Below are 9,076 nucleotides of genomic sequence, written 5' to 3' on the forward strand. Positions count from 1 at the left end.
TTCACAAATGCCTGCAATGTGTTAGGCACTGTGTTAGACCCTGGGGAGTCTGTAAACAACGACCTAGTCCTCAAAGAAAATGAGTAATTTAATAAATAATTACAGTGTAGTTTGTTAAATGCTATAAAGATGTATTCTTGGGGCTTTTAACCTAATCTGAAATGAACAGGGAAAGTTTGCAGGTAGAGGATATGTTTAAGTTGACATAAAGAAAATGAGTAAGAATTAATGAAATGAAAAGTGATGGGTGATGCCATAATGTAAGCCACTGGCAGATGGCCCTGTAACATTAAGGAATACAACTAGAAATGAAACAGTAATGCAAAGGAAAGGTAATAATGTTACATCGCGGGAACTGTCTCTCATAGTTTACTATTCAATGTCAAGAAGTAAAAAGCACCAGAAGTGTTGTAACAGGTATGATATGTCACAGTTACAACAGTCCATATAACAGAGATATAAAAGATGGAATTTTTCTTGATGAATTTTTGAGATTCTATCAGATGAATCACTGTATAACTTTTCAGGTAAATTCCATCTTATTGACAATTTTTCAGGCCACTTCAGAAGGACTTAGCCACTTCAGGAACACTTCAGTGATACTCAAAGGACCATCTCCATTTCATTGTTTTCCCCTTAAGGGTCTTCTCCCTTTTCACCCTCACATCTTACTTTTCAAATCACAGGATGTGGTTCCTGCATGCTAGTTCCCAATAGTGATTTAGTACAGAGCATGCGTGGTGGTGGTGAGAAAAGGGGGAGGCATACTTCTTTAGGATCTTAGCTGGATAGCAACATGGTAGGAATCACAGAGCCTGTCTCAGACTCCAGAGCTGGTCTAGGCTGGCTTATGTGCTGATGTCTCTGTATCTTGGATGGAGCCTGGTGCTGGCCTTTGTGCATATCCAGGCCCCTCTGAGCCCCTCATGGGCAGTGCACGTGTATCCATCAGAGGTGAGCCCCCTTTTCCTGGGGTGGTTTCTTGGCTTACTCTCCTAGGCAGGCTCTACGGTTCACTCTGGGCCTATGGGAAACTTATAAATCGCTTCATGTCATACTCAAACCTGTGAGAAACTAAGGGGGTTATCTAACCCCCCATTCAACAATGTCACTATTTTTCTCCCAGGGCAAATTTGGGGGCTTCTGTTCTTGTGCCTCTGTTGAAAAACAAGTCTCTTCTTTACCTAAATTTGCCCCGATCTTTCAATGAACTCCTTTTTTCCTTCCTCTTCCTTCCCTTGACTTGTGTTGAAAGAGGGAACACAAACACCACATTCTTTCTTCTGCCTTCTTCCATCTTTTCTCTCAGTGTCCACTTTACGCCTCAATCCCGGCACTATTAACATTTGAGTCCAGATAACTCTTTGCTGTGGGGGTTCTCCTGTGCACTGTAGGATGTTCAGTAGCATTCCTGGCCTCTACTCTCTAGATTTCAGTATCATCTATCCAACTGTGACAATTAAAAATGTTTGCAGACATTGTTAAATGTCTTGTGGCTGATAAAATTGTCACCCCACCACTCTCCCTACAAAGTAGCAATTTTGTCTACTCTAAAGCTAAGGAGATAAACTGATTCTATCAAAATAAATTCATTTAAAAGTATTTTTAGTCTCATGCCTGAAATTTAGGTTTTATTTTTTTTCTCCCTCTAATTTTAGGGAAACTATAGAATTGATTGACATCTTTTATTTGCTAAACTCTGGGCTATTGTAACCTTTGTCCCCCAGGGGTAACTGTAACCTCAAATCTCCCAGATTGAGTCAGAGGTCAGCAAAACAAACATTTCACACTACTTGGTGCTTCTATGCTGCAAGTTAATATTTTATGTATCATCTGCCTCAATGGTTTTACCAGAAATCTAAAAAAAGATGCAAAGTACAAAGTTAAGCAGTTAAAACATTGCTAAGATTTTGACCAACTATTAACCTTATAAAAAATTTGTATATATGTTTAGAACTCACTTAAATTAAAAAATAACCAAACAACAACTATCTGGCTATCCCTAGATAATTCTCATATTAGCTATTCCTTTTCTATTCTCTCACTTTGGACCCAGTTATCAGATTGTTTATACTTAGAATCCCAAACTATCATTATTATTTTATCTATTATCTCTTACCTCCTTTACTTTTTATCTTCTGCTCTTTCTACTGTGACAGAGGTAAAATGATTCTGAGAACCAGTCCATATAATGCTTGGTCAAACCAAGTTGTATTTATACTAATGTGATACACACTCCAGTAGATAGATTTCTAGGAACCACATTTATCATTTTGGTCTGTCTTAAAGAAGTTATTTTTTGTCCTATATCTATGTGCTTAGTAGTTTTACAATTAATTTATGATACATTTCGGAGTAAAGAAGAAAAGCAATTTGTCAAGGAAATACAACTTTTAAGTATAATGAAATCTAACGTTCAATCAATCATTAGTATTAAGAGATAGAGATAGAGACAGAGATAGAAATAGAGATAGAGAAAGAGAAACTGTTGTGAATATATACTAGTCTAGTTCTTTTTAACGTTCCTACTATAAATGTCTGGATTCACACATTATTATAAACAGGAATGTAAATCACTGCAGCTAGTTTAATGACATAAACAAAACATTAATAGAAACAACAAAATTAAGAGCAATAATGCATTTTCTAACGAGGGCATTTATCCTGCCATGTTCTAAAAACCCAAACACATAAATAACTTTATGGCATAATTTTTGAAAATATATTATTCCAAAGACTAATTATTTTCTATAACGAATATTGTTACAGGATTAAATTTTAAAAGGGCACCTCCATTGTTAAATGAAGCTAATTAAAAATATACATAAAAATTGATGGAGGTTAAAAATTTGTTTCTGAGTCCTTATTCATTTTGAAAATTCCAATATCTAGTACAGTTTCAGATGCATAGTAAGTATTTAATAAATTTGCATTAAAAAAGTAAAGGAATTAAAGTTTTGAAGACTAATACATGTGCTAAATAGAGTAATGAGGAAAACATGACATATTATAGTCTTGAAATGTGTCTGCACACTTGAAATGTTCAGTAAATGCTTGTGATCTCAGCTGAAAATGTTATTATGGAAAAACTGAAAAGAGAGACCGTGGAGTGTTGACAAAGAGTTTACCACGTGGGGTAGGCTCCTAATAATTTTGGCTTCCTGGTATTTACACCATTGTGTAACCCCCACCCTTAAGTAAGGACAAGTCCTAATGACTCACTTCTAACAATCAAAATATGGCACTGAGGGATTTTACTTCTGAGATTAAGTCACAAAAGACTATGATTTCCATCTCTCATGCACTCCCTCAGACTCTTCTTGCTTGCTTGCTCAGATAGTCAGTTGCCAAGTTTTGAGCTACTACATGGACAGACTCATGTGACAGTGAACTGAGAGTGGCATCTGGCAAAAAACAGTGAGAGACTGAGACCTTCAGTCTAACAACCACACAGAACTGAATCTTGACAACAACCACGTGCATGATGTTGAAAGAGTTTCCTTCCCCAGCAGAAGCTTGGGATAACTACAGCCTAGCCAATACCTCAGTTGCAACCTGTGAAGGACCTGGAGTCAGAAGATCTAGGTAAGTCATACCTAGCTCCTGACCAATAGAAACTATTTGACAATAAATGTTGTTTTAAGCTGCTGAGGTTTGGGGGAATTTGTTATGCAATATATTTCAAAGGAAGGATGACCCCAGCCAACTACCACCATCAAGAGAGAATTCTTGCTTTCTATATGACCATTACAACTCTGAGGTTAATAAACTAGCTAACTCACTTTACTAGAGTTATACATTAAAAAAATAACTTAATAAAAATAAATATTATTTTCCCCCACTTACAAATTTATGAATTTTATCTAAAATCCTGCAAAGAGATAAAGCGGTAGAGGGTAAAACTCTGGGATTTAGAACAGGGGTACGATTGGTTTTAGTAAATGAAACTAATAGTTGGGAAGGGGACAAGGCAGTTCTGATAAAAGCAGTAGAGAAGAAACTAGTGTAAATGGCTGGCCTACTGACAATTTTGTCACCCAAGCCATTGCTGAGCACTTACAGTATTCCATGTCATTGTACAAAGCTCTGTGAAGACAAAAATTAATGAAACTTGCTTTTGATCTTGCTTTTTGATCTTAAGACTATGTATGTATGTTTGAAACTATAGTGTAATGGGAGAGGCAAACAGACAGACATGCACACATACTGCATACCACACACATACACTCCTGTGTGTGGAGACACACATAACTTTTACACTTTCACTGTGATGAAATGTGATAAATGCTTTGGGAGATATTTGCATGGTGCGTAATAGAAGAGAAGCATTTGCTTCTGAGTGGATGTGTCCAGTGTGTCCTCTGGGGAGTAGATAATGTGATGAAGTTAGGAGGGTATGAACTTCATTGGGGCTGACACTTGTGTAAGGTAATAAGTGGAAGTATTAATAATGACAGGGGACTTTCAGACCAAGATGCAGAGCTAACAATGCCCCATCCAACAAGAAGTTCCTAAGTAAACATTCCCCTTTTCAAGAGTCCTCCTTTGATAGTATGGGCTTTTGTAATTCTGCCATGCTAAGTCATTGGCTGGGGCCACCCAGATCCTAGAGCATGAGGTTAGCACAAAAGCTGAGGCTTAACAGCTGGAAGCTGCCAACTAACTGCACAGTTTGTAGATAAAAGTAGTTATCTCTTTAAAGGCAATCTGATTCTTTACAGTGGAGAATCAAGGAAGGCTCTCTAAATCATGGTGCACTTGAACTGAGCTCGGAAAGGTGGAAGACTACAAATGAATGAGACAATGGAGCAAGGAAACTTCATGTTCAAAGGCACAGAGGCTGAAGGAAGTATTCTGTGTGGCTGGGAAAGGCTAGAGGGAAGAATGTTCTTGGAGAAACAACTCAATTTGAGTATAGAAGTTGGTAGGTGGGAGATAACGAAAGCCCAAGTGCTTCATATAGTTAAAGCTTCATCTTTAAAGCTATAATGATGTTGAAGGATTGAGGATTTTGATCAGACAATTATAATGATCAGATTGACATTGTTATAAAGCTATTGGTTTGAATCAATATGAGGAAAACACCCAGTGCATTGTAGATTGCTGAACTCATAAACCATAGTATCTTTGTTCCATAATATGTCTGATGAACAGCAATTATTGTATGACCTTGATTTTCGCTGGGACTTATAATTGGATATATGGACTTCTAATGGAAGATGATAATCTCTTGGAAGACCACCTTAAGTTTTTGGACAATAGGATATTTAGAGATTAAACCACATTCTGGTCCATTCCTCTGATTTCCCTTACATCTAAGGATCTAATAGAAAAAGACTTGAACCTTGTGTGCCACTGAACTCTAGACCTACAGCTATCTAATTAACTGTGAGGGACTTGGGAGTGGACGACAAAGGTAAGACTTCAAGGGTGAACAACAGGGCCATGGGAGAAAAAATTATTATCAATGAGAAGACATATGATATCATGGGCTGCATGTATTCAGAAAGAGCCTGGATACATGAAGGAGACAAGATAGCTATATCAGAAGTTTCCTGACTCTCTGAGAATACCTCTGTTCCATGGGGTGGAGAAAGCTATGCTACACATAAAAACATTTTCCACCAAAACTTCTAGACACACTATGGAAGTACTCCATTTGTGATAGAGAGCTTTGAAATGACACCCAGTTATACAAGCCTACTAGAATTCATGCCCCATGTAATCTCAAGTTGAGCGTGGGCTGTAACTACTTACTTCTTTCTAATCAATATGTTATGGCAAAAGTGATGGGATGTCAATTCTAGGATTTAGCTGTAAAGATTGTGACTTCTCTGTGCCTGCATTCTCTTTCTCTGGCTCTTCTTACATTCCTGTTCTGATGAGTTATATTCTGAACTACCCTGTAAAGTGACCCAGGTAACAAGCAACTGAGGACCTCCTTCAGTCAATAACCAGCAGAAAACAAATATGCCAACAACCACATGTGTAAGTTTGGCAGCAGATCTTTCTCCAATCAAGCCTTTGGATGATACTATAGACCCATACAACACCTTAATGGCAGCCTGTTCAAGGTCCCTGAATCAGAAACTCTGGTTAAGCCATGCTTAGATTCTTGACCCACAGGATCTATGGGATATTAAGTGTTGTTTTAAGCTACTAAGTTTTAAGGAAATGTGTTATTGAGCAGTAGATAGCTAATACAGCATAACAAAAGTATTGGATGTAGAAAGAGAAAAATGTTTTCCCACTAGCTAGAAAGAGGTGTAAGAAATTTGAAACTGAAACTGGCTTCAGGGAGTGATAACACAGAGTGAAAAGAAGCTCCAAGGATTTTGGAGATCACATCTTCTCAGATAATTCGAGCTGAATATAAGCAGAATGCTTTTCAGTCCTAGAGTCAGGTACTTAATGATGGGAATCTAGAGGAGCCTGTGGCACCTGAGCTGCAGATCTACAAGGTACTGAAGTGGCTCTAATTTTATGTAAAATATATTTCTTCCTCTCCTCCTCTCAATGCTCCCCATTTATGTCCTACTGAACACATATCTTACTTAACAAGGGACAAATCTGAGACTGTGCCATTAGGAAGATGTGACCTATTGTTCTGTTATGAAATACAATCTCAGTTTTAAAATATTCCTCAAGGTTGTCTATTTCTTTCTGTCGCCAGCACTATTAAACTAGTCAACCTCCCACTCTCTCCTGCTTGAACTATCACAAAAACCTTGTAAATAAACTCACCCTTTATCCCTGTTCTAATTCATTTCACATAAAATGCTGCAACAGGAACATTTTAAATATACAAACAAGATTGGATATTTCCCTACTTTAAAACTTAATGGCTTTCCATTGCTTTTATTAAAAAAACAACAAAAAAAAGTATTTGACCAAAAAGAAATCCAATACCTTTGACCCTTGTTTATCTCACTAGCTTCATTTAATATATATATATTTGTTATCTTCTGCTTATGTCTGAGTTGTTCTTATAAATGTCACAACCTCACCAAATCATCTAGACTAGTCAATGCTTATATTATATTTTCTGTTATTTTTAAATGACACCTATTTTATAACATTATCTTTGTAATTGAATATAATTTAATTAGTTGTATCTCATCAATTAGGTGTTCTATAAATTATTATTTTTTTCTTTTATTAGAATTTAAGCTTTAGAAGAAGAGAAATCATATCTATCTTGTTTATCCTTGTATTCTCAGTACCACCTAGCTCACTACAGGTTCATAACATATACTGAATAAATATTTGGTTAAAGAATAGATAGATAGAACTGGATTATATATAATACTTCCTCCTTTATCTAAGATTTTATTTAATGACATTCAGAATTGCCTAAACCAGAAACCTAAGGCTCTATCCAAGAAGTCTCAGGCTCCTTCAATCACTACTCTTCCTCATCATGGCCAGACACTCACCAAGCTGTGCTGGTTTTACTTCACAACAAAAATTTTTGAATCTGCCTCCTCCCCATCACTATTACTGCTACTACTACTACTGATATCTCGATGAAGCACAATAACCTCCTAATTAGACTTCTGTAATCCTTTTTAATTTTACAAATAAAACAAAATAATGATTTTCTCATTAATTTCCTATGTTTCTTATTTATACACATTTTTAAAAGGATTGTATAATTAATGTAATTAGTTAAATATGCTTACAATTTATAATAACTTTAATACTCATAATGACACCTTGGTGGGAACTATACTAGTCTTAATTCCATTTTTACAAGTAAGAAAATTAAGACAGGTGAATAACGCTCCAGGGACCACAAAGCTTGTAAGTGAAAGTTACTAGTAGAATTTGAACATATTAGTGTCTTCGGAATTAATGAAATAGTGGAACTAATGAAATTGGAACCTAAAAGTCTGGTTCCAGAGTCCATACTCTTAAAGCATTATTTTTACTCCACTCACTAAAATTCATCCATCACATACTTGGCATAATTATCTTTCTAAAAAACAGATATGACTGCCATACTCCCATTCCCATCCCCACCCACCCCATTGACAATAGGATAAAATCCATACTCTTTAGTGTGACATACAAGTTTCTATATCCTGTTGTATTCCCAATTTCCTGTCCTCCTCTCTTGCCACTCCTGTTTTCTACCTTGCCCTCTAGCCTTACATAGTTGGTCACAAATTCCTACACACACTTTGTTCTTTCAGCCCTTTGTGTATTTGTGAATGCCATTATTTTCACCAGGAAAAGTTTCCTTAATTTTTGAGCTTAGATGTTTCGATAAATGTCAGTCATCCTTAAAGTTTTAGCTTAGGCATTATCTAATACAAATGACTTTTCTCCTCTTAGGTGCCTTTCCTCTATACTTCCATTATTTCACTTTCTCTGTTATTTTGAAAGCAATATTTCTGCTTATGTGTTTTCTCCTCAATGGACTGTAAATACTTGAGAGCAAAAACAGTCTCATATTTGACATTTAATGGAAATCATAGTGATTGGCACATGATAGAGACTTAAAAAGTAATTATCAAAGAGCAGTACGAGGGATGGGAGGAAACAGGGAAAAAAGAATCACTGATTTAGACCAACCACTATAATAGACATTTCAAACTTGTCATTTCATCAAGTAGTTTGTAAAAAATATAACTTATATTCTGTTAGTAGTTCTATTTTATAGGTAAGAAAACCTATGTTTAGTAAAATTAAATAACTTGACCAAGTTTCCATTATTGGTGGAATTCAAATATAGTTTTGATTTCATAATATAGAACACATCCCCTGGATATTATATATAATGTAGTTTTCCTGGAAAATTTTTATCTTTATAACAATAGCTACCATTTATAATGTAGTTACCATGTTCAACATATTCTGCTAAACACATTTCTTTTATTCATTCATATTCATTCAAACAAGTATTTATTAAGCCATGCTATAACTAGGCAATATTCTTGTAACTGAGGATATTAGCAATAAAAAAAAAAAAAATTGAAACAAATCTCTGCCCCCATGGAATTTACATTCAAGAAGAAAAGGACAGAGAAAATAAATTACAAAATGTATTTAATTAAATAAATTAAATAAAATA

The sequence above is a fragment of the Pteropus alecto genome, unplaced genomic scaffold (genome assembly GCF_000325575.1).
Source record: "Pteropus alecto unplaced genomic scaffold, ASM32557v1 scaffold3, whole genome shotgun sequence".
Taxonomy (NCBI): domain Eukaryota; kingdom Metazoa; phylum Chordata; class Mammalia; order Chiroptera; family Pteropodidae; genus Pteropus; species Pteropus alecto.